Source organism: Cupressus sempervirens, chromosome 7, assembly GCF_028749045.1.
Source record: "Cupressus sempervirens isolate cs-2001-9-10 chromosome 7, ASM2874904v1, whole genome shotgun sequence".
NCBI classification, from domain to species: Eukaryota; Viridiplantae; Streptophyta; class Pinopsida; order Cupressales; family Cupressaceae; genus Cupressus; species Cupressus sempervirens.
In genome coordinates, this window is record NC_143124.1 from 884,394,863 (window position 1) to 884,422,374 (window position 27,512).

Here is a 27,512-nt window from a genome sequence, read left to right on the forward strand (position 1 = left end):
ATTCAACATATAAAAATATTAGATTTTTTAGAAAGGATTGACAATACTTAAATCAACACCCATTTGACTTTCTTCGATAATGTGTTAACTCTTAGAAAGTGTCTTCTTAATTTAATATAATTTTTTAAAATATCTTAATTCTAAATAAAATAAGAAAATGATTGTTTTCATAGTCTACATAGTGTCTGCAAAATTGTTTTATTAGAATTTGTAAAGAATTAAATGTTATTGAAAGAAGCTAAAACTATAATAGCTTTAGAGAAACTAAAATTGTAATAGCTAATGATAAAAATCATTCCAACTATTTCAAATATTAAATATTAAATAATTTTTCAAAATTTGTTAACATTCAAAGAACACGACTCTATAATGGAATAGTAGCATGAGACTTTATCTTTAAAAACTTCAGCCAATCCAAGGAGCATCTTTAGATTTAATTTGCCATTAAATCAAGAACCCTAATTGTAGTTTCCATATGATTATAACATCAGTAAGTCTTTCCATCCTAGGATATATCTAGTTCCCCTTTGAACTTCTATTATTTCTTCAAAATCATAAGGAAACCTACCATAATGTAGCCCACAACCTTCTAAGTACACTATCAATTACATTAGGTCTCCATGTAGTATGCATCCCTCCTCTCTATCCCCAACCACATGTTATTGATACTTAATAGTTCAAACTTCAAGAATTTGTATATTATCTCAATATATACTTCGTTTTATCTTTACTCTTAAAAATGAAATTAATTTCAACATCATAAAAATACATATACACTCACTCAATAACCAATGAAATAGAATACTCTTATATTATATTAATAACTATAAAATTACTTAACTACAACATGAAAAAGTTACTTTAAAAAATATTGATTTGTTGACATTGGCTTTGTAGTGTTTTGGCTCTCATATGAACTCAAACTTTGATGATGCTTTCCTCCTAGACCAGCTCTAACCCTATGAACTCCTCTAACCACTCATCTTTCTAAAGATTTCCCTTATAAGCTGAAAGTAATTAATGACCGAACTGTTTTTGGATGGCAAGTAAAGACAGAACTGCTCAAAAGCGAACGGCTTAAACATCACACTCTAAAGCTTGATTCCTAGTGCAAAAGTGTTAAATAGTCAAAGTTTGACTTACTTTTCCAGGCTTAATTTCTTCCTTAGTGTGTGATGTTTAAGGCTGGCCGCTCAATAGTGGTAATCTAAAGCCACTGGAACTGCCACTCAATGAAGTGAACGTAGGAAAAGACTGTTTGTAGTGAAGAATCCTCGGGGAGTCATTATAGCCGAAGAAAATGAAGGTTTGTCCAGGTGAGGCAGAGGAGCTTCCGCTTCCAGAATCTGCAACGCAAGCCGCATGCCAGGCCTCCTTTCTGCCGCAGGATGCGAACACAAGAGCCCCAATTTCAAAACTCTTTCCATCTCTTCCACTCCATACTCCCCTTGCAATTTGGGATCCGCGGCATCCAGCAGGCTCTCTCTGCTGTACAATTCCCAAACCCAATCCGCCAAGACCTCTTCTCCCTCGTCCTTGGAAAAATCTAGTGGCCGTCTCCCGCACGCAACCTCCAACAACAGAGCACCGAAGCTGAAAACGTCCGAGCTCGGCGTGGCCTTTCCCGTGTGAATGAGCTCCGGCGCAATGTACCCAAGCGTCCCCACCAGCTGAGTCGTCCTTGGGTTATCACTGTGGTCGTACAATCTAGCCAACCCGAAATCCCCCAGTCTTCCGTTGAGCTCCGAGTCCAACAACACGTTGCTCGATTTAACGTCTCTGTGCACAACCCTCTTCTCCCACTGTTCGTGCAAATACAGTAAACCCGCAGCGACCCCCTTGAGAATGTCGTATCTATCAGTCCACCGCAGCAGTACTGTGGGGCTTTCGAAGATCAATTTATCGAGGCTCCCGTTGGGCATGTAGTCGTAGACTATAAACAGCTGCTTCTCTCGCCTGCACCACCCCCGCAGCTGCACCAGATTCCGGTGCTGCAGCCGCCCCATGCTGCTAATCTCCGCAATGAAACCCTTCATTCCTTCGCCGAATTCCCTCGTGATGCATTTCACGGCGATATGCAAACCGCTATTGGGAAGAACGCCATGGTAGACCCGACCGAATCACTACAACATGAAGGGGGGTTTTAAGACAATATTGGAGACAATTTTTAAGCAAATTGTCGTAATTTGAGACAAATAAAAAGTTGTGTATTGTCTTACGTATTGTCTTTAAGTGAGTGTCTTAAACTATTGTCTTAAATTATTGTCTTATAAAGACAATAAACAACACTATTATTGTCTCTTAGAGACAATTTTAATTTTGTCTTTATAGAAAATATTGTCTTTCTTAAGATGATTAGACAGAAGATGGTATAAACTAATAAATTTTAAAAATCATATTATTTAATATAAACTAAAATACAATTATTAATTCATGTTTAAGGCGCGATGGATTCGAACCATCATCCCTTGCTTTTAATGCAAGTGCTCGTCCATTGAGCTAGCACCTTTTAAAATAAAGAAAATTAGAAGTCTAAAGTTTTGCAAATATGACCTACAAGAAGGGAACCACCATCCCCTGCTATTAATGCAGGTGCTTGTCCATTGAGCTAGCAACTTTTAAAATAAGAAAAATTAGAAGTCTAAAGTTTTGCAAATATGACCTACAAGAAGGGAGCAAAACAAATTAATTCAATGAGTAGGAACATTGGTGGTGAGTTGGACTTGCATGTGGATAGACAGTGCTAAGTTTGGCACATTCAAATCTTGCACTCAAGGTTGCTCACTCATCACACAAATGTTTGAACAATTAGATGGGACTTAAAACTTTTTTAATTGTAGACTATGAAGCATGATTTCAAATGTTGATTACAAGCTTTTTATAGTTTTAAAAAAAATGAATTCTAATTTAAAAACCTTTACATGTATGTTCTCTACTTGTATTGACCTAAGGCTTTGAAAATGGGTATCCACATACAACAGAGAGATTTTAGCTGCAGCTGATCTGGTACACATGTATATATAATGTGGAAACAAAGACAGGCATGTCAACCATTTGCCATCACCACTTATGCCAAGAATGAAAACATTAAAAGTAACTAATTTATTGAATCAATTGTAAATCGCTGCATTCCAAGAAGACCATTCAACTCCAATTCTAAACATGACAATATGCATCAAGTAAAAGTTTGATCAATTGTAAATCGCTGCATTCCAAGAAGACCATTCAACTCCAATTCTAAACATGACAATATGCATCAAGTAAAAGTTTGATCTCCTTAGGGAAGTCGAATAGAAGAATTCTTAAAAAAAGAGGGAGCTGCATTCGATTTTAATAAAAGACGGAAGTGCATTAGAAATTAGGGAGGCTGTTGCGAACAAGAAAGAGAAGTGAGGTTGTGGGTAAAGACAAGGAGATGTTAAGGAGGAAGAAAATAGCTGAAAAGGGTGAACTAAGAGGGAAAATAGCCCAATGCCTACGGACAATGATCTTAATTATCTTTGCTTTATTATCGGCTACATTGAAGTGAAAATATGCTCTGGTGCTTATGCCATGTTTTTTGTTCAGGTCTTCTCCACAACTGCCATATGTGCTAAAGAAGGGAACTACTCAAGCTCGCATGCTAGCACCCTTAAATCATCCAAATAATTGTTGGCAATCACCAACAACAAATGGAACAGAATGGAAACTGTCAAATTAACATTAATTTCAATTTTCTCCACTAAACATAAGAGCTACAAGAATTGATGAAATTGATTCTGATATTGTTTAGAGTTTGGAACTTTGGATGATTATGCTGATGATGGATGGTTTACTGGCATGTATGGTTTGGATGCATATGGATTCAATCCAGAGAACCTTCCTACAACCACAACTGACTGGGATGTATTCTCAACTTCTAGGGGGTACACAGATTACACACAGTGATACTGGATCTCTCTTCAGTGGCTCAGATGAGGCATCTTGGAGTACAGAAAGCTAAAGGGATTCAACAAGCATAAAGGGATCATGTTGAGAGAATATCTACTTGACTCAATCTTTATAACTTGTTTCATAGCCTATTTACAAAAATCTTGGTGGGTTTTGTATTTCTGGTATGCAGATGCATGGTAAATTGACTTATGAAGAGTGTCTTGCCTACTTTTTAAAGCTCTGGATGTCTTTGAACGTTAATACATTGTCTTTCTTTCATACCATATTTGTCTCTCATAGTCTAGTGTTTTTTCTAATTATACCTTCACCATGCTTACCTAAATTTAAGTAGGATCTCTATCTCAAGATTCTTTAACATGGCACACCTAGTTATTAACTATTTTTTTGACCATTTATATTTTTTTCATGTCTATAATTTGGTTGTTAAGTTGATTGAAAGGGGATCATCCTCTGCTAAACATCCAAAACATAATCTGGATAAGAAAATGGAAAATGTGAAGGTTAGCTAAAAGACCAAACCTAATTGAAAATCCTTTTAAACAATTTGATCATTTGGTAAAATGTCACAGGCAACCTGTTGATGGGGACAATATGATGGTGAGAGTGAAGAATAAAATGGGGAAATTCTATGAATAAAAATCTAATTTTTCTCATTGTTTTGAAACAAAAACATCCCAATTTTTGAAAGAGATTTTTAAAAACCTCTAGACTAAAGCAATGTAAAGCTCTCAGAATTGCATTATGATCCTCAAGGATACCATATAAATCCCTCCAATCCATAGTTGGCCATATCAAGAAGTAAAAAAAAATACCCTTTTATTTTTCCTTCTTTAGAAGACAATCAATCTGTAAGAAAATTGAAAACTCACCAGTAGTTTGTATCTGCAAGGAAATGACCAATAACCCCCAGCTTAGGAAAATTGAGCAAAAATAGCAACACAGAGCTCTTGACTTTGAACTTGGCCTCAACACTGTCAGTATCTACCATATTAGTGTTGGCCTCAGCACTCTCAACTTCTCCCTATACCACTTTCAGGAATACCATATCCAAGAGCTGGATCAGTGGAAACCAGGGCCTGGTCGTGAAACACATGCAAAATTCAAGAACGGAGATTCAACATGGAAATTAAAATCCATGCACCTACGTAGCCAGATCAAGGTCAACCATGACGATCCCTCCCGCCATTGATGCAACTGATGATGCCTCAGTCCTTGCCGCTAACTGCAAACAGAGAAATTTTTGTTTGAAGAATAAGCAGCATACCATTATTTTGGGTAACAACACCAGTAGTTGATGGCGGTGATCAGGAGGGGATTTCAAAAGAATCTTTCCTAATATCAAAAGCTATTCGACAAAGCATATTGAGCTCAAATTATTTGAAAAAATCCTTATTCCTATAGGTGTTGTATAAATCCATAGTATGTTGAGTCTACCAATAAGCTAAGTTGAGCTCAGATTATTTCTGCAATAAAGCAAAAACTCTTCCTTTTTCTAATAGTGTTCGAACAGCTCAATGCCGTAGAAACATAATGTTTATTGTTAACTATCATATTTTTTGTATGTATATGCATATTAAAAATCTCATTATGGTTTAACGAATTTCCTCCATTAAAACTATTGGCTTTGTTATTATGCTAACTTTACAAGAAACTACAAAATAAATGTGTCATATCATATGAGAACATCTGTAGATTTAAGTTGTTTCAGACTATATAAGTGTAAATTTGATGATAATTTAAAGGTAAACACAAAAAGACTGGAAAGACGAGCTAATTATTCAACAATTTTCTAGGTCATGCTACTTGTTAAAGAGAAAGAATCTAGAGATGACCATGTATCATCTAATATATAATACAGTTAAACCTAACCTATTCGTTTACACTCAAAACTGTAGATTTTATTAAAGCAGAGAAAAATTAATAACAGAGAAAGGAATATTATAAAACAAAATTGAACAGCACTATAACCCACTCAATGATCACCATGAAAGGAAAACTGAATTCTCTGTTTTGACAGAGTATACTCTGTTTTTAGAATGGTAGAGAAAGGAAAAATTATGTGGTGTTTTTTATTTTACCACATTATTAATGTGAGCTTCTATGTTTTATGTGGTGTTTATGACATAAATTTAATGGCATAGTTAGTATATTGGCTGATAATTTAAACCATCTCTTTCTTTCTATAATTTATTAATTTTCAATCAATACACTATACTCTTGCAATTAACTTCTCTCAAGTTTCCCCCTTACTTGTGGGAGAGACAAGGAAGTGAACACTTTACCTAGTGTATGAGGAACCATCAAATGAAGACCAAAGTTGATAATGGCTTCAAGTGTTATAATTTAGATTGAATATGCAGAGCTTCTATTTGTGGAGTCTCTATCCGAAGTTTTGAAATATTTACCATAAACTTGCATGGTAAAGGTTCAAAGAAAAATTCCAATCATCCAGCCCATATATATATATATATATATATATATGATTCTACAAAATTGCGTTGAATGTCATGTATTAAATGCAATTGTTAGTGTACCAGATCTGGGAAAAAGACATTACTAATATGTCTAAGCCTAGAATTTTTACTTTTGGCATAATGCATAGGCTTCTATGGACAGAGTTGCTGATAAAAAACTAACAGATATAATAGAAGAGTACACTAGTATTGAGAGTACCAAACCTAATCCAAACTTTGTGTCGTACATGGTAGCTACAGAGGACTGAAAATGTCTTGAAACACCTACATTCAAAAGAATCTTGCATAATGCCCCTGAATTTTCATTTTTATCTATCATGAAATTTGGAAGACACCTTATTATACCTCCAATATTCATTTTTATCTATCTATAAATTTTAATGTTCTCCCCTATAAAAGTGTATTATATAGTTATATGTAGGAGGGTTTATTGGTTTCATGGCTACTCAAAGCAGAGGACTTGGTAATTGTCCATCTGATGTGTTTTAATGTAATAGAAAGCTAGAGTTCCATGAGACCATATAGCCTTTCAAATGGGAGAGAAGAGAGGGAGAAATTGAATGCACCTACCTAAGCATAAATGAGTCACTACATTAATCGGATAAAAGAAATATAGATACAATAGATAAAGAAGTGATGTACTTAAGATTTAAAAGAATCATGTCACAGCTTTCTTACTAACCTAAATCTAGGGATCAAATGCAAAGTAAATCTATAAGCATTTTTTTTATTAATAATAGGTTTTAGAAGCAGCTAGAAAGAACCTTACTAGTGCCGAAGACAGATCCTTGCTCTCCATACACTTGTACGAGAATGATCATCACCCCATTTTCTCCTACACTGATCAAACCTCAAACCCTTCATATGAATTGGGGATTTATTCATTCAGCTGAGCATTCAATAACTTTTGGAAAAAAAGAATTCGGTAGAAGAGAAGGGGATTGATGAGTTGGGGGTCATCTTTAGGGTAGGGAGCTAACAAGCTCTCAGTACGAAAAGGATCTTGAAGGGTTCTCCACTGGATCTGTTGGCACTACCCCTACCATTCTAAAGGGCATATATATATATATTGAGATTTCTGATGAACAGATCTAGATGCTTTAACTGCACCTGCCTACACTAAGATAGGATAGTTAGGGCCCTCCTTTGCCTTTGCCTGTACCTTGCCTTTGCCGGATCAACTACTACTGGATATGGTTCTCCTGCTTCTGGATCTAGATCTGGAAATGAAACTACCCAACCGGATGATTTGCTAGCTTTTCTCTTGCTATTGTTAGGTCTACTATTACTGCCTCTGCTCTTGCCGTATGCAATAGATCTTTGGGATATGCTCCATCTCCATATAAATATAGGGTTGGATCTGCTGTTGATTCTACTGCATCCCTGTTAATCAAAATATTCCATGAGAATTTAATGCGAATTAGCCTCATTTGGAAATCTGGGGGATCTCAAATTGGGGACCAAGTTGATGAGAGGTGCTAAGGTGTAAAGCCTCTATGTACACATTACCATGCCCAAAAGAGGGGATTAAAAAGGCAACATCTAACAAATCATAGAGTATGAGATAAAGTTTTATTTAAGCTTGGAGCTAAGACAGACTATGCTCTCAAGCATCTTCTCAAATCAATTATCTTTTTATGAAGCTAAATCGAGAAATGCGACATTAACAAGCCACTGGTCATCAACTGGAAGTGAACTACCTATATAGATAAGGTCCCAACATCGTCCAAGCAATCAATACTGTTTAAGAATTTCAAAATCCTTCCTCTATTATAATGGGATCTTGGTTTCCTCTATGAAATCTTTTTCTCTACGTTCTCCTTGGAATCATGTGATTCCTCATGCAATGAGAGACTGTACCAATGCCTTAGAAATGGAAATTTATATAGTACATTGAGAGGGTTTTTGAGGAAGGTAGAACCATATCTGAATTCTCATAACAATCTTGTATCTCAGAACATCAAGTAGTAGTTTTATCCTTTCACAGAACATCGTCCTATTTCTCTGGTTATAAAAGTGTGCCTTCCACATTATGAACACAGATAACTTCCTTCCACTAGGTCTCTAAAATCCCCTTATCTATGAAGCAATGTTTTCAAGAATTTAGAGCGAAATGTGTTTTCAAAACAGTCCCAATCTATAAAAGAAAATTTCTATCTGTATGTTGTCAAATAACTGTAATAACCATAATACAGATCACATAAGGATATATTACAATGTAAAAACATAATAGAAAACGTAAATTATAGAAAGATGAATACCTGTAAATATGTTCAGCTCAATGAACTGGTAATCCTTTACATAAAATTCATACTGGAAATATAGATTATTTTATACTTGAAGGAAACCCATCTTAGCTCATTCCACACCATTGTGCAGTCAGGAAGAGAACAGACGTTATGCCAGTACGGGGGATTCAACTTGGTAAGAAGACTCACTATTATTTCTCCCTTTAGCATTAAACTATTGCCTGTATTTTCATGGACCTGGTTTGCTTCAATTTCGACCTATCATTGAGACTAGTGGTGAGGGATGGGGTGGCAAAGGAGCATTGCCCAATTCTAGAAAGTGTCATCATACTTCATAATTTCAATGTTTCATCATGTCACTATGTCAAGGATCATGCCAACTCACATCATTGAATAATTGGCTTCTATTAGTAAATTTTCCATGGGATACTCTTTAGATGATTCCAATCAATATATCCCAAGGCAGAGAGAAAAACCAGTATTTAAACTTTAAAAAGGAATCTCTTAGTCAGAGTGGGACTCTGAATATGCTTTGAAACTTGCTTAGAATGATATGTTCTATCAGGTATCAAACCTTGTACACCGAACTTGGGGGGCCCAGTATAGGTATATCAGTGGCCTATTGATAACCACATAGAAAGTAATATGGTTGGCTTAGCAGTCTGAAGGATAAGACGTTGGAAAAGAGATGCAGTATGAAAGAAGGCATTTCACATATTCTGTCAAGAATAAATCAACTCTCCCTACACTTCAACATAAGGGTGATGTCTGGAGTAATATTTGTGAGTGATAATCGAATGAACCATAAACCTTGCTATCATTAAAAGTGAAACTCGGACTTTAATGGAATGGAGAACAAAGGAGGATATGTTTGAATCGCTATCTGTGTGCCAGCAAAAATAATTTGAAGACAACAGAACAAAACTGTATACCTTCACAAATGTAATATGCAGAGTCAATTGTGTACACCTAGATACGCTTGGAGTGAAGGTAGAGATGATTTTTGAAGGATAATTCTGAAGAAACAGATGATTTGTGCAACATATAGGCGTAATATAAAGTTGATTAAAGTTTTGTGTGATGAAAATTTTCTCTACAGGCAATAAATATGGAACTTTAATAAAATTAATATTTACCGGCAAAGAACAAAAGCCTGATAACCAGACAAAGTCAGTAGCGATTATCTTTGAAAGGGTGCGATTAAAATCAAATACAAGGATTCCATTATGTATTGAAAGAGAGTAGCTTTTCTATTTGAAAGGTCGCATTCTTAGAAGAAAAAGATATAACTACAAGTTGACAGTTGAAGTAATAGGACATATTCGAACATTCATATCCACAAGAAGTAGTATTTTATGCATTCACTTGTAAAGAGGAATAAGGAGCAAAAAATAACTATGTAATATAAATTCATATATCTTATTTTAATAATAAAATAAAAGGTCGTTTGTTTATTTTGAAATGGCATGGAGTAAATAAGAAGTTCACCATGAAAAATGGTGAAAGAGCAGATGTGAAATTTGCTGCAGAAGAGGATGACGGGACAATTGTTGAAGGGGCAGAGGAAGGAGATAACTCACTCAAGGGGGAGACTTGAGATATGCAATATGTTAAGAGATTTAATTGCTCACAATGGAGTATGGTTCACACCAAAGATGGTTAATGACAACGATTTACCTAATAGAATCCCTACCACACAATTACAAATTGTGGTAGACAAAGTCATTCAACCTTGGCACAACTTGGTACCCAGGATTGTGGATGGTCGGCCCGACACTCCCATACTGGTGGGTAACAGAGATTGTCCTCTCAATGCACAACAAAACCATTCTTTGCACTTTGTTATTTGCAGAAATAATGTTATTGGTTTTAAAGGTGAAACAAGGGATTATGGAGAGTCATCTAACAGCAGAGACGTGGAGCAGCACATTGACCACAATCTAAGCCGGTCTAAGATGACATACACTTTCCCAATGTTTCCTATCTGTGGGGGATTTAATGTGCCCAGGGGTTTGAGAATAGGCATGACCAGGTAATCGCTTTATTGCATGGGTAGATTGTCAACCAAATGAAGGACCGAAACGATTTATTTGATGACAATCTGGAGGAGGAGGCTATTGACCTTCTAGAAAGAGGAATTTAGTTGATCACATATTTATGAGGTTGTTGAACGAGTGCCAATACTCAGGTAGCAATTTTGATACCACTATTTCTAGTATCAATCCACAATTCTCCCCAATATGGAATCCGCAGTTCCGTAGTTTTACCTAAATTTTGTGTTCATGTTTGGATGCAAAAGCATATTAATCATAGAAGAGGAACCAAAATCATCTTTGACAATTAAATATTAAAAAGATCCAAAACAACAATGCTCAAATACATCTTGAGTGAGAAATTAGATTGTCCTGCTTATTGGATACTATCAACATTAACCTCTCCAGTTGAAGCAAAGAACCACACAGAACTTTCTCGTAGTTGACTAGTTGAAAAAGCAAGAAAGTCAAACTTCTTACTCCCTATCACAATGCCTTCCTTCAAAACTAAGTACAATTGTATAGTTTTGTAGATTTTCCCACACAATTCTGTAATTTCTTTCTGAGATAAATCAGTTGAGTACAATCTATTCCCATTCTCATCAATAAAGCTTACAGGGAGAAAGTTATTAATGTATTTAGCATAATCATGTGTCACACAGTTGGACACATTGATTTCTGGTCCAAAAAAGTAGACTTTTGAGGGTGTCACTTGTACTCAGTAAACATCCATAAAGCCATTGTCAAGAGAAGCCTCAAATAAACCAGTATGCCTTCTGAATTTTGTAAAAAAAATTAAATTCTTATACTCCTTAACTAGCTTCACAGGATAATAGCATGTGTTTCTCAAACTACCAATTTTCACATGATCCATGTTCATATGGGCATAAGGTATCCATTCAGGGTGTACCAAATAGAAGAATTCATTAGGCTTGGCCCACTGAGTAGTCCATTGTGAACAAATGAATTCACTTGGAACCGTATTTCAAAAGGCACATTCAATTCCACAGGAGGACTTAAAACTGGCACCAATCTTCAAGAAGAAAATGAAGTACCTAAGACTAGTGAGAGCCTCTCAGTCTTTGCAATTTCTTTGTAATGAGCGAAATTCTCTCAAATTTGAGAAATGTTACTGCCATGTGGAAGTACAAAGTATAGTAATGATGACTGGCCTATGAAGTCTATGATTCTTACCCAAGTATCACAACTAAAGTGTATAAGAATAGTGATTCATGGATACGGTAATAGAAGTGATATCAAATGCATCTGCAAAGAGAATTGATCTAGAATATGTCAAAAATAGAAAGCAATGTTAAAAAATCAATGAGACCAATGTCATCAGAAATTGATATCCATGTAATTAAACAAATGTATCCGTAGGGTATTCAAGAAGAGGGGTGAAAAAACATTTTTAAAGATTTTCTGTAAAAAAAAATTAGCAGTTAAAAACTATCATGAAGAGACAGTAATACATTAAATTAAAGGTACTATTACCTGTTGCAAGGATGGATAAAATGAATGCAAACACACTGATATACATGTCAAAATAAGTGATGAAGATGTAAAAGATAGTCAAAAGGGGATTTACAGTAGCAATGATTTTCACTGGCAATGAATTGAGAAGCATTAAATCATGACCAAGGATAATGATACTGTAAGAAAGCATAGATAACGAATATGATGCGTAAAACACAACTGATATAATGAAGATCATAAATGAACTACATTACGAATTCAAGCACAAATTACTTCTATGATATGATATCCAACAAAATTCAAATCATACCTCTGTGCAATAAAAATAAAAATAAACAATTCCCCAAGCATATAGTACCAGAATGTGTTTCCCATTCATAAACTACCTGATGGCAAGTACATCATCGGATTTCACGATGAGAGAGCCTCAGTGGTGGTGGTAGCAAAAAATGTCCAAGGCAAACACAACCTTTCCTGCAAACTAAGAAATTAAAAAATGCCCTTTTTAACAAACCCACAGCTTGGCAGTGGTGGAAAACCTCTAGTCATCTAGATTTTGTGACTCCTACAAAAGTACATTTGAAAAAATATGCATTTTACCATTTTGGAATGCAAGTCTTTTCCCTTCTATTAAACCCAATCACCGCCTACATCGTCACTTCCCTTGCCTGCTATCCCTCTTGGATCTCTCCTGCTTTGGCATGGTAAAAAAGAAAAGGAGTCAACACAAAAAAGATAAATATTTATTTCCAATGGTCTCTTTATCAATCAAAAATTAAATCATACAAAAGAGATGATAACAATAATTCAAAGGACAAGAGAGATACCGGGAATCACAGAACAATGGAGTGCAAAACACTATGGAAATGCATCTCCCTACTATTGTTGCTCCTCTATTTGCAAAGTTGGAGTTGAATAAATAATATAAAACAAAGAAGGAGTGCATAAAGATGTGACTAAATACCCATAAATGAAAGGAAGCAGATTTTATAATGAAACAATTCAAGGAAGAACATTTACTTGATCTAATTAAGCATCATATCACAGCTAACAACTTCCAGCATAGTTTGAAATAATGTTGCTACATTATCAAGAATTGATGCCTCATCCTTTTTCTGCAGTGAAAAGTTGTTTTTATAATGCTTATACTGACAACAATACAAGATATAACATTATAATTATAAAAAGATAAAGTTGATGTATTTCTGGACAACACTTACCAAGACTTCTATTAGCTCCACAAATTTTCAATAACTGGTAGGTAAAGCACTCATTCTAAAATTGGCTACAAGTGTATTTTTTGAGTGATTCACTTCAACTTCCTTTACAATATTTCTATAATCCTGTTATGGAAATAAACAGAATTAAAATTAAAGGAGTGAAACTAGAGGCAAAATAAATGTCAAAATGAAGCTATTTGTCATTTCAAAAAATCAAGATTAGAGAAATTTATTTTCTATTAAAATACATGGTAAGATAAAACTCAATAGATTAAATATAACCTTATGTTAAAAGAAGATGGGGGTTCTTTTTAGTTGGACACAAAAATGAGAAATTTTGTTTTTTCTGTTCAAAATGTTCATTTTTAACCAGATGTTATCGCACATGCAAAGACTGATTTTTGCAAGAAAATTTCTTCCATTTATATATGAACGCATATCAACATATTTCTGTGTGTTGAACCTATATGAACATATACAAACCTGTGATGAATCTCCACATATTTTTCAAATTATCTAGCAAATCAGACAAATTTCTATTATATTTTCAAATGTTCCCTACATTTGACTTCAAATTTAATATTGTATGTTCTTATTTGTTGGCAGTCAAGCCTTGAGATTGACCAATGTGAGATCCAGAGATTGACTAGGAGTGAGCAAACAGATTTAAGACTCACTCCTTCCTTATCCTCCCCTACTAATAGATTCCACAGTGATGCATTAATTCATTTTTGCTATACACAAATATGGAGGGCCTGGCTACATAATGCATGCTTTCCTGATTTGCTCGCCCATGTGTATGGACCACATATTTCCCACTTCTGCGGAGTAACAGATGAATGGCTATTTCATCAATCCATTTACAAATAGAGCGAATTACAAATGATATATTTTTGTATTTCTTATTTATATTTATATAGATGGATATTAGATATATCTTTATGTTGCTATATCAATTTATATGGATATTAGCTATATTTTTGTATTTCTTATTTATATTTATATAGATGGATGTTAGATATATCTTTATTTTGTTATATCAATTTATCATATACTAAAGAATTTTACTATATGTACATACATGACTTTGTATGCATGAACCCAACTCAAATTTGTTTTAACAAACTCCTCAACCCGAGACCAATCCAATACCACAATCAATAACTTAAGCTTCTTCACATAGGCTTCTGTCAAAACTTTTTTTTAACGCCTACTTGTAGTTGGGCCCTCCTAATATAGCATAGTTCCACTAAACGCTTTGGACCAATCATAGACAGCAACAAAGTTTCTCAGCTCGTAGTCATATAAACATCAAAAGAGAAAATGAAGAAAGAAAGAAGCAAATAAAGAAAGATTGGATCTACATATGTCACTTATGTTCTCGTTTTTGCATATCAGCTCGATTTTATTACAATTTTCATTATGAGGAACCCATATGAGAAAGAAAAACGGTTGGTTGATTTTGTTATGGTTAAAAGACACTCTGTGTAGTTTGTAAGAATAAGTCCAAGCCTCATGCTAGAAACTTGGACATATAGTCAAAAATGAATTCATAAAAATTCTTTCACGTATATAATGCATGTATAAATGCAAGCAAATTTATAATTTACAACTTTTCAGATGTAAATAAACTATTAAAGAGTTTGAGATTACCTGGAACTAAAATTCCATGAATTAATAATCTAATACAAAGAAAGATTTCACTTTTCAAAGCACTTACAAAACCTATACAATTGTGAATATCTACTAGTATATTTGGTGAGCGTTAATGTAACTGACCAACCTTTCAATAAATAAATGAAAGGACATGCAACAACTGCTAGTGCACAAAAAATATCAATTAATGGAACTTCAAATACACTACTACAGTTTAGTCTAGAATTAGAATTGAGTTCATAATGAATTGCAGTAGCTAGAACCTATGCATCATACACCAAGTTCTTGAGTAGAGAATGGTAAGTAGACTTAAGATTCTAGCGAAAGACATAAAACATGAATTGTGAAATTTTGTTGAAATGACAAAATAAGAGAGCTTGGTAGTGTATCACTTCCATTTTTATGATTAATCATAAAGTTATTATCTTCAGTGTCAATATCAGGAGTTCAATGTTCTCTTACACATCAGGCACATGAGTATAACGTGCAGACCATACACCCCAAGCTTTGTATGTGAAATGGATAAAATGTGAATCATTCACTTTGGTTAAATGATAAAATAAGAAAGCTTGCTAGTGTATCACTTCCATCATCGTGATTTACCGTGACCTGATCATCTTCAGTGTCAATGTTAGGATTTGCATGTTCTACCCATGAAGTCCCAATCACCAAATAACACTAGGGGGTTAGTTTTTTCACATGTGAAAAGCATAAATCGATATCACTTCTAAGTAGAGAGGTGTTGGTTATTCTATCATATTTCTTTGAATCAACCTGTAATTCAAGGGTTCAAAATATATACACTTTCACTAGATGACTCTCACTTATTAAGATGCCAAATATGGGCTCACTAGTTAAAAATCTCCATATACACATAACAGTTAACCTAGGCAGTCTTAGCAAGTTTGAGATTATACCTAGTCTTGGAGAAAGTAACCAGTGCTGCCAATAGTATCCATCCCTTACAAAACCAAGAAAAGATTTACCCCACTCAAACTACACATTGGTTCACAATGTTAAGTATTGACTCCTATCCAACTGGAATTTAAATATGTTTGAACAATAAAAGAGCAGAAGATACTATTGGGAGAATTGAGGTGTAATCAGAACATGAGATAAATTAAGAGATAGGGAAGAAAGTTTCATCCCAGAGGTTGTAACCCATTCGGTGAAGATGATGTTTCATCTCTCAAGGTGCAAATTCATTGAGGAAAAGTGAGGGCCAGGTTCATTTTCAAGTGACTGAGAGAATGAATCCTCCTAATCACAACAACTCAAGTGAAGGCTGTCTCTAGTATAGTTGTGCACTTCCTCAGCAAGTTATAATCATCTACTTAAACATAGAGATCACGAATCTGGATAATTGGTTGTCCATTATCAGAAAAAAAGAACTAGAAAATTAAAGGAGCAATTTGAAGGTGAACATAGCAACATAGAAGAGAGTTAAGAGATCACCACCATATACTCTTGAACTTCGAAAAAGGGCATTAATCTTCTTACAGTTCTATTAGTACATTACTGTCTATAGAAATTGACATTAGCCCAATTGTCATTTATGACAGACATGAGTTATTTGGCATAATACTAAAAGAGCTGAAGGTGGGGACAATGCACACGAACTGTTTGTTAAAATATCACAAAACAGGCATCAAGTGGATGCTATTGTAGAAGCAAGGTTTGTGCTCAGTGAATCTAGGTCATTTAGAGAGTGTAGCCTAATCATGGTTTTCTTTTTGCATTTTTGCCATTGCTTTTTATTCATAGTCTAATGTGGTAGGGGTTTGTTCTGCTTCCTACAATTGTTTAAATAGCAGATCTCGTGCTTATTTTTTCGATAAAGGCACAAATAGGGAAAAATCTCAAATATTTGTTATATAATTTAAACTTAACTATACAAATGGGAATAAAGGAAGAACAATGAAAAAAGGATAAAAGGAACTCTTCTTGAATTTGAATGTTAGGAAAGAAAAGAATAGCATTACCCTGTTGCTGAATGTGTCAGCGGCTTCATGAAGTGTTGCAATCGAAAGGGAGTGTAACATTGAGCAGAATAGTGACGTTGTCACCAATAACGTCAGTCTCTCCGATGACAATTCCCTTCCATGGTCAAAAAGCACACCCTCCCTAATCCGAGTGATAGGGTGGATGCCCATAGCGAACATTCCAGAAACCCTATTCTGGATAACCAGAGCGACTGAGAATTGACTCCGAGATTAGAAGGAATGTGCCACGTGGTGTGCTTGGCAGGCGAAGAAAACCTTGAAGCTGAGCGTGGCGTATTTGAGGGTTTTTTTTAAAGGCATCGATTAATAGTTTGCAGAGGTCTGTGATAGGTAGCACAGAGATGATTGGAAGCTCGTTCACCAGATGAAACGCTAGCGCGCTCTCAAATGTGTTGTGGGTGAGAATTGGGGAGATGAGTTACCTTACGAGGATGGGCTTTAGTGTTACCTCTTCCGCCGCCACTCGACGAAGCTTCTTCCATATTTCTTCATATTCCCATCCTCCCTGCAAATTTTGTTTTTCCGTCCTGTCAAGTGGAAGCATGTAGAGGAAATCGTAGAGAACTTGGCTTATATACATAATGGCAATTAACACATCCTCTATCAGGTGATGTTGCTTCTTATTGGCATCAATTCCCCTGCCATGCCCATGCTGGTTGAATTCGTAGAATATATTTACAATAATCTCCCTCCCTGGTTCTCTTCATCGCACTCTGCCAATTGCATGCTCTTCTCTCGGTTAAAACCCTAGCGTCTATGTTCCAAAATACCTTTCGTTTATTAATTTATTGTTAACCGAGCAAATTTTCTTTCCCGCCTAATTATTTTATTGACTTTTAAGTTTTGTCGTATATCGACAAAGTGAATATATTATTTTAAAAATTAAAAAAGGTTAAAAAGGCAAAAGGAAAGTTAAAGACAAAAGATGAATTTCGTCTTTAACAAATGTAGTAAAACTTATCATCATGTAGTAGTGAATCCACCGTGGCCCAACAGTTGTTCTTCATCGAAGCCATTCGTAGCAACGCTGAGATCACGGTAGCTGAATCTGTGGGGCCAGTACTCCAGCTCCCATTCCTCCACTTTTTCTTCTCTCTCTTTCATTGCTCTCGCCCACTTCACAATCCCAGTCGCGGTTAAAATAACCAGAACCGCAGAGGCGACGGTGACGCCCGCAATGAATCCGTTTGAGAGGCGGCTCGAATTATCCTTTGCTAAAGAAGGGAGAACGGTTACGTCCAGAGACGGCGCGGTTCCGTTGGTGGTAAAGCTCCAGGCCAAAATATAATTGTCTTCTACATAGTTCCCCGTCCCTGCAGAAAACCCAACGTACATAGCCTCTTCGATGACAGTCGACAGGTCTATGTCGATAGAGATGAGGGGTCTCTGCGGTTTGGGGAGACCCGCGAATGTGATGCTCACATTAAGCTTTCTTTCCCGGTGATCGTAGTCTATCCAGGCCTGGATATTCCGGCCGCTTTTCAGGCCGACCTCTCTGAGATCATTCCCGTCCCAATAACCGGCGAATTTCGCTTCCACCGAGTCGAGACTATTGATGTCGATGCCGACGTGGTTGTCGTCCGGGTCGTGGAACTCGACGTCCATTCTGGTGTCGAACTCGACTGCGAAGAGATGGTTGTAGTCGTGGGCGTTGCTGGTCATGTTGAAGAGGCCCATGTACTCCGAGGGGAGGGCAGCAGAGAGTGTGGGCGAGGGCGTCATGAGAAACGCGAGGCCGTGGCCGCCTCCGTTTGATGGCGGCGAAACGATGGAGAAAACGAAGGTGCTGCTGAACGAGGAGAGCACAACGCTGCCGTTGCTTCCCACCGATTTCATCTGTACGGGCTCCGAATACAACGCGCGGCCAATTTGGAATGGCGTGTCATTCGTGAGCATCAGAACCGATTTGTACTTCATTTCTGCAGCTCCCAACAGGATGAGCACGCCCGTTCGGTTGAAGCGGTTGAAGACGAAAGTGGTGGGCAGATGAAGAGCCTCATCCGTTTGGGCTCCGCACACAAAACGCAGTAAAAAGAGTAGTGAACATATGGGAACCAGGCTCGGCCTTGGGCTGTGGAAGAGAAGCATTATTGCTAATTCAGAGAATGAAAGAGTTTCGTCCGGGACTTTCATACCTCCACGAACTCAGTTCTTTTTTAAGTCCTGTTTTGTAGGCGGCTGAGAGTGACATCTGATGGTAAATTGACAGTTCGTGAACAAATTGTAGTTGGAGTTCTTCTCTATCGTGGTAATCATCAGACGCTACTTTCTTTACTGGTTACGTTATTTGCTGAGATACATAAGTATGATAACCTCCGAGAGACTATGGAAGCAGCAAAGACTTTGTAGCCTTCCAGGATGTGTATTGATAACCAAACTGAGGAAATATAAGAATCGTATCTGTCGAGATTCAGGAAGAAATAGACTAGGATAATATATGGAAGAGGCTTTTTTTCTCTGTGGCTCAAGTGTTTTTCCTTACCTGCTCGATGTGTCTGTAGCAATTGTCAAAGATTCCGATATGGCGATTGTTTCAATGGTTGTGCCGATCTTTTTTGAAACAATCAGTGAGAGATTTGAATTTTTTTCCTTAAAATTGAAATTTTAACAACTATATGAAAGATGAGACAAAGTAATATATATATTATCATTACCTTTATAAAGGCTAGTATTAAAATCATAAAATATAGAAACTAGTACTTGGATCTGGCCTCATCAATATTAGCATGTTATATTATTAGAATTTTGCACGTGAATATTGTCTAGTGATTTGAATGTGGGGCACTACTATGAAAGTTTGATTAGCTTTTTATTTTAGTTTTTTCAATTAGCTTTTTTTTTGAATAGTTGTTTCATGACATGAATATCATGACTTTATGACCAAAATAGACTAGAAAGATCAATGAGGAAGAACAATGAGAGTGCACTCTAAAAGGTGAAGGTTAAAATATATTAAATAAAGATGTTAATTTTGAAAATCGTCTATTCTAATCTATCTTTGATGAGGATAAAGATGAAAAAATCATTTTGCAAAAAAAAAATGGGATATGAGATGAACAAACTACCCTTTCAGAAATTTTAATAGAAAAGATTGATGACTTCAAAAATGAAGGTATATGATGTATTGGCTATTATAATAATTTTGACAAACAATTTTTCTAATTAAGAAAAATGCATCTAAACTAAATTTCCTCTAAAATGAAACATTCAAAGTACATGCTCAACATAAAACAATATAATTTCTAGTTTTTGTCTATGAAGAGTCATTTGCATAATGAAATGAATCACAAAAATGATGGATTGGTGCAATTTAGAAGGGCATATGGTCATTAAGATGGGCACATCGCAAGGTATTTTTCTAGAAATCATACTTCAATATTTGGTGCACAAAAGAGAAAATATGGTGGTTTGTAAAACACTAATACAAAACCTGCAATATACAAAATTTGTATTTGTTATGAACATAAGAACACATGTTGTCGTCAATGACAAAACTTGTCATCAATTGATACAACATCTATGCAACTCATCCAAGTGCTAACAAATGCCTCAATTCCTAGACATATCCCCCTTTGGAATTGATGAAAACAGGTGATCCCACAATAGTGAGTACCACTTTTTGACCAATTTTGACACTGAACTCAACATTTTTGAAACAAACCTCACATTTGAGTGACTATATCTCTAAAACTATGAATAATTTGAATATGACATAAACTAGTGATTTTTAATACTTTGTTCCTACTTTGTAACCATATAAGTCAAATTTTTCTTCTCCCCCAAAAATTGGTACATATGAAAATCAAAAAATTTTAAGAGTGATAGTCTAGTTGACAAGCATAACTTTTTTTTCTATAAATAATAATGAGGTAAATCTTTTGATGTTGGATTTGTAACATCAATATCTAGAGGAACCATTTGGTTTGATTCAATTTGGTTGAATATTATGTAGTTTATAAAGTTTTGAAGTAACATCAATCATAATTCAGACATACATTCATTTTAACAAGGTTAACTTGAACTCAATATATCATAAATAAAATTTTATTTTTTCAATAGAAAGCTAACTCAATAACCTATTTCCTAGAGATTTTTCAAAAAAAAATTGACCTAATTTATAATTTATCCTGAAGTGTCGAAGTTAGTTGATGTTCAATCGTTAATCAACCAACAATGAGTTAAACTCATATTTGAAAGTCTTAATGAATATAATACATATTAAAATTATAATCCTTGGAAAACTTGCTCCGAGCAGCACAATTTGACTTTTTTTATTTACAGTAGGAAATCATTTGATCCTAGTTTCGAGAATCAAAAAACTTATTTTTTTATTTTTTTCTAAAAAATAGCAGAGTTTTTTGAAACGTATGTTTGCACGGACATAGTGTTCGCATGAACATATTTAAAGTGTTCGCACGAACATACCTACCAAAAAGATCTGGTTGTCATTTTTTTTTTTATGTGTTCGCCCGAACATGTACAAAAAGCTTGTGTTTGCCCGAAAATATAAATAGGTCACTTTCACAATGAGGACAATTTTTTGAAATAAAAGGAAAATTTTATAAAGTAAATGCAAATTTTTCAAGGCAGGGACAATTTTTTAATTTTTTGATTTTTTGATGGGAGACAAGAAAGGAAGACAAAGCAAACATGTAAGGAAGAGATCTCATGAAGCAAAATAAAGAAATTTTCACAAAACTTTGGCACGTTATCATAAAAATAAATAAGGTATGTAATTATACATATATCTTACGTTTATTTATTTCCATGGTCTTGAATTTAATTATGTATCAATATTATTTTTTGTCTAATTTGATTTATTTATAAACGTGTTGTAGACAATCAACAAGGTGAAGGTGAAGAAAATGTTGAAGGAGGCTCAACACATGTAGAAGAAGTACATATGGGAGAAGGGTCAAGATCGCTCCATGTAGAATATCAAACAATGAATGTTGGAGAAGACTCAAGATCGTTCCCTACATAATCTCAAACAATGAATGTTGGAGAAAGCTCAAGATCACTCCCTATAGAAATTCAAGTAATAGAAGTCAGAGAAGGGTTAGAATCAGGTGCTCCTACTGGTATGGACTAACTCATAAATATTGCTCAAACTGTAAAGAATGGAATTTCTCATAAAAATTTAGATTATTTACTTAAAATGGATGCGGATAAATTGAGAACACTTGCAACTACTATTCAACCCTTAAGTCTATCTAAGAATTTTTCAATGAATGAGATGATAAGAGAAATAATGACTAAATTTGATAACATTGAAATACTTGAACAAGCTCAATTGCTTTCACTTTTGCTTACACAAAAGTTGTAAGAGGCATTGAAATTTTTAGGTGTAGACTCACCATAAAAGAAGAGAAGATTTTCTAACATGCAAACTAATGTGATTGAAAATATTAAACAAGGTTTGAGAAACATAGAAAAGTGGTCTCGAACTAAAGATAGGTCAATGGCAAGAAAAGTGATATTGATGTTTGTTGTAAATAAGAATATGACCCAAAATAGACAAATATCTTCAATTTCATCTTAAATGGGTTTTAGTAGGAAAACAATGAGAGAATATGTTAAGAGAAGATTAATTTTGGATGATAGTACTATGGAAGGCAATTGAGAAATCATGTGTAGAGCAACTTATTCTGATAGGATTGATGAGGGATTCAAAAATTTAGTTATATCACTTTGGATTGATAACACTCGTCCTTCATCAAACAGTAAAGATGTTATCAAACATAGTATTGCATCTAGTCAATATGAACATCATACAAAATATTGGTTAGACACAACACAACATGAGTTATATGTGTCATTTTGTAGTGAACATCCTAATATAAAAATTGGGCAAACATTTTTTTGAAAGATTGAAGGCATACTTCGTGCGGTCAAACAAAGTGTTTAAAACTTGTTGTCATTATCATATTGAATTTGATCTCCACTATTGGGTATTTCAAAAGTTTGTAGAAGACACATATGGTTTTTACGCTACTCCTCCTAGTAGGCAAAGTGAGTTTATATCATCCATTTTATGTGACAAAACAGATGACCCAGTTGGTCAAATAAATTGCATCAAAGGAATATGTGAAACATGTGGTGAATTGGCTCTTTTTCCTTTGAAAAATCAAAATATTGATGTTACAAAAAGGTGAATTGCAAAAGTTACAAACATGTAAAGAATGAAACAAAGTTGGGGAAAGAGAAAAAAAGGTTGGAATATGTTGAAGAGAAGTTACCTATTGTAACATTTAACGACAGATTTAAGAATTTGATTTAACCTTATATTCATCAAGCATTTTTTACAAAGTGGCAAGCACAATAATTTTGAACTTTCAGAGATAATTTCCCTTCTTAGAATGATTCTATCAGTCGTTGATTTTGTAGAGAGCTATTCCTTTGTTTATCAGAAAGAAATTCAATCAGATTGTTTCTTTTCTAAGAAAGTCACTATTATGGTACATGTTTTTTATAGACATGCACAGTTAAATTTGGATGGTGTTCAGAGTACACTTGAAGCACGAGTCATTAAAAAGAAATATAACTTTTATGTAAGTGATGATAAAGAACATGACATTCACTATGTAGAACATTGCTTCAATATATTTTTTCTTATTTGAAAGAAAGAGACATAAATATTGATAAACATTATGTTCGGTCTGATAGATGTGTCACACAATTCAAATCATCTAGACCATTTTATGCATTATGTAGGTATCATTGTAATGAAAATATAAAGCACATATGGAGTTTCTTTGAGAGTGGACATGGAAAAGGTAAACGTGATGGTGTTGGAGCTTGCATCAAACATATTGTGCTAAAGTATCAAATGAATTATAAGGGAGTTCGTATAAGTAATGCACATGATGTTGTTGAATGGTGTAAGACACATTTTACATTAGACGAGGTTGAGACATCATCAAGAATGAGTCGACATGTACCATATAGAGTATTTTGGGAGATATGAGTATGGATGTGTACATTTGTTTAAATTTTATGCAATTAAGTTTTAAAATTTAATTTTTAAGTTTTATTTTGATTCATTGAAGTTTAAATTTAATTTGTCCATATTTTTGTAATGAACTTTCAAGAGTTAATAGAAAAAAACATGCATGGTTGCAAGAGGATAGAAAAGACATGTTCTTTACATTCGGTCATGAGTATAGATAATTGCAATTGGACATTGAAGAAGAGAATATTCATATTTTTTATAGTTGCATTGATGAAGACTATCAACAATGCACCAATCAAACACGTGGATATACAGGTGCATGGATTTTGGTACCACTTGATGTTACCAATACATTTGATAAAGATGAAGATGAAAATTTTGATGACATTGCATTAATTTTTGATGATTATAATCATATCTTTGGATTCATGAAAGTGGGTAAGTATCATAAAAATTAATCTCAACTTGTTATTTAATTATCAATGAACTGTCTTATATAATGTACATGTATATACTTGTTTTGCAGGAGATGTATTTGCAATGATTGTTGGGCCTGGATATCATGAAGGTGTCACTTATTATTTATTGTGATGTACTGCAAAGAGGACAAAGCTATATGATCCTCAAGAAAGTGATGAAATTTTTTTCCCCATAGGTATTACACATGCATGTGCACACACACACACACACACACACACACACACACACACACACATATATATAGAGGTAACTTTATATCGATCAAATTTTAAAATATTAAAATTTGTGGTGAAGGTTTTGTTGTGATACAGGGAACATATTTGAAGCAAATCAAAATAGTCCAACATGGAATACACTTTGTTAATTATCGACCTGACAACAAGGTTTTACAATACAACTGGACCTGGTTGTTGCCACTGGGCTTTTGATGTAAATAGAAGCAATGTAGTAAACCACATGTTGGGATACATGAGTATCCTTTAAAAATCCATGAAATAAATTCCATTTTTAGACATCTCATGAGGCAAAACAAAACTCTTTCCAACATTGGTTTACAATACTTTGTCATTCACATGGTCTGACTGCTATACCCGAGTACATTAATCATAACTTTCAATCCTTACATTTTCTTGAAAAACCCTTTGGAATATTTTTTCTAAATTCTAAATTCTAAAACATATCAAAAGATGAGCCAAAATAACTCAATCCATTAGACGTTATAGTCTCTGCATGTAGACCCATTTTCTCTGTCATAAATCAGAAGTAAAACCAGTAACCCTTCCTTGGGAGCCTAATAACTTTCTCTAAACGACTCCAAATAAAAACCAAACCAATTTTAAAGAAACCTTATATGAGTTTGGCTTCTGAATATATAAGCTATTAAATTTTCCAATTCATAAATTTTTCTACAAGCACCAATCATTGCCTATAACTTCAAAACAAATCTTTAAAAACCAGTCTTCATTAAAATTACCATAACTGACACATATCTGAATGAAAACAACTCAAAAAAATTGGAAATAAAAGCTGATTCATATGTCTTTCCAATGAATATAACTAGTATGTCTTTCCAATGAATATAACTAGAACTTCTGTTTCATCCAAATATGCCCGTACCAAACATATAAATCCGACTGTAGCTGGGCATCCTCAAATCTGCAAATGACCACTTTTACCAAAACTAGCATAACTTCTTCAAAACTTAATAAAATTGTTTCAAACCAAAAGCAGAGAGAATATTATTCATCCTACTAGTCAAATATATACAAAATAGAAGGGTTCTAGGCTGTACATGGCCATACAAGACCTGGAACCAGCACTAAAACAGTTAAAACCAATCAAAATGGCAAATTCTTGAAAACCAATTGCTTCAAAATGACTTTTTTTTGTTCTCATTCACCCCTCTCTCTTTGGAACAACCAACACAATTATTTTAAAGTATTTTTGGTGGTTTAGAACTTCCCAACCACCCTTTTTAGCCAACCCAACACAATCTTTTAACCCTTGTACATTTTTCAATGCTTTTTTGAAGCACTCCCATTACAATGAAAATGTATTTTTTTCTACTTTTTAATACATCACAATGCAAAGTTAAGAATTTTAACCATTTCTTCAACATGGTTATATGAAATCTAAATGACTTAAATATTACAATATTATGCAATTCATCATAATGTATGAAGGGTCAAGATGCTACCGCATCATACTCCCAGGCTTAAAAGATTTCCATGTCCCATGGAAATTTGCAGTGGAGAGTTTTGCAAACAAATCTTTCACTTCCTTGTCTTTATCACTAGGTCCATGCTTCTTCTACATACTCTATCTTTTTCAAATGACTCCCATCAATGGAGTAAAGACTGGTTGCTAGCCATCATGCTTCATGTTGCTTCTTCATACCACCTTATTGTCATCTTACCCAACAAGAGACTCGGTCCGGTGATGCACTTCCCACTCTCGCTCAGTGGTTGCTCTCAACATCCTACTCCAGACATATCTCTGATGGAGACAATACCAAGATCCCAACTTGAGATCTTCACATGCACAATTGCAAATGCATCCTTCTTGCAACTATGATGGATCCACATACCACCAGTTATCTCTACCCACAAAAACACCAGACCTTTCGCTGGCTCTGATACCAATCTGATGTAAATAGAAGCAATGTCGTAAACCACATGTTGGGATACATGAGTATACTTTAAAAATCCATGAAATAAATTCCATTTTTAGACATCTCATGAGGCAAAACAAAACTCTTTCCAACATTGGTTTACAATACTTTGTCATTCACATGGTCTGACTGCTATACCCGAGTACATTAATCATAACTTTCAATCCTTACATTTTCTTGAAAAACCCTTTGGATTATTTTTTCTAAATTAGAAATTCTAAAACATATCAAAAGATGAGCCAAAATAACTCAATCCATTAGACGTTATAGTCTCTGCATGTAGACCCATTTTCTCTGTCATAAATCAGAAGTAAAACTAGTAACCCTTCCTTGGGAGCCTAATAACTTTCTCTAAACGACTCCAAATAAAACCAAACCAATTTTAAAGAAACCTTATATGAGTTTATCTTCTGAATATATAAGCTATTAAATTTTTCAATTCATAAATTGTTCTACAAGCACCAATCATTGCCTGTAACTTCAAAAAAAATCTTTAAAAACCAGTCTTCATTAAAATGACCATAACTGACACATATCTGAATGAAAACGACTCAAACAAATTGAAAATAAAATTTGATTCATATATATTTCCAATGAATATAACTAGAACTTCTATTTCATCCAAATATGCCCGTACCAAACATATAAATCCGACTGTAGCTGGGCATCCTCAAATCTGCAAATGACCACTTTTACCAAAACTAGCATAACTTATTCAAAACTTAATAAAATTGTTTCAAACCAAAGGGAGAGAGAATATTATTCATCCTACTAGTCAAATATATAGAAAATACAAGGGTTTCAGGCTGTACATGGCCGTACAAGACTTGGAACCAGCACTAAAATAGTTAAAACCAATCAAAATG

At 34.6% G+C, this 27,512-nt stretch overlaps 2 pseudogenes across 1 annotated transcript; both read right to left on the minus strand.

Moving 5' to 3' along the window:
• Positions 1-836: 836 nt before the first annotated feature.
• On the minus strand, positions 837-19,315 carry LOC149550318 (L-type lectin-domain containing receptor kinase SIT2-like; annotated as a pseudogene). The gene is made up of 2 exons (XR_016354192.1): positions 18,002-19,315; positions 837-2,123 (listed from the first exon to the last, which is right to left on the minus strand). The product of XR_016354192.1 is annotated as an L-type lectin-domain containing receptor kinase SIT2-like (transcript).
• Positions 17,049-17,709, minus strand: LOC149550319 (serine acetyltransferase 1, chloroplastic-like; annotated as a pseudogene).
• Positions 19,316-27,512: the final 8,197 nt, after the last annotated feature.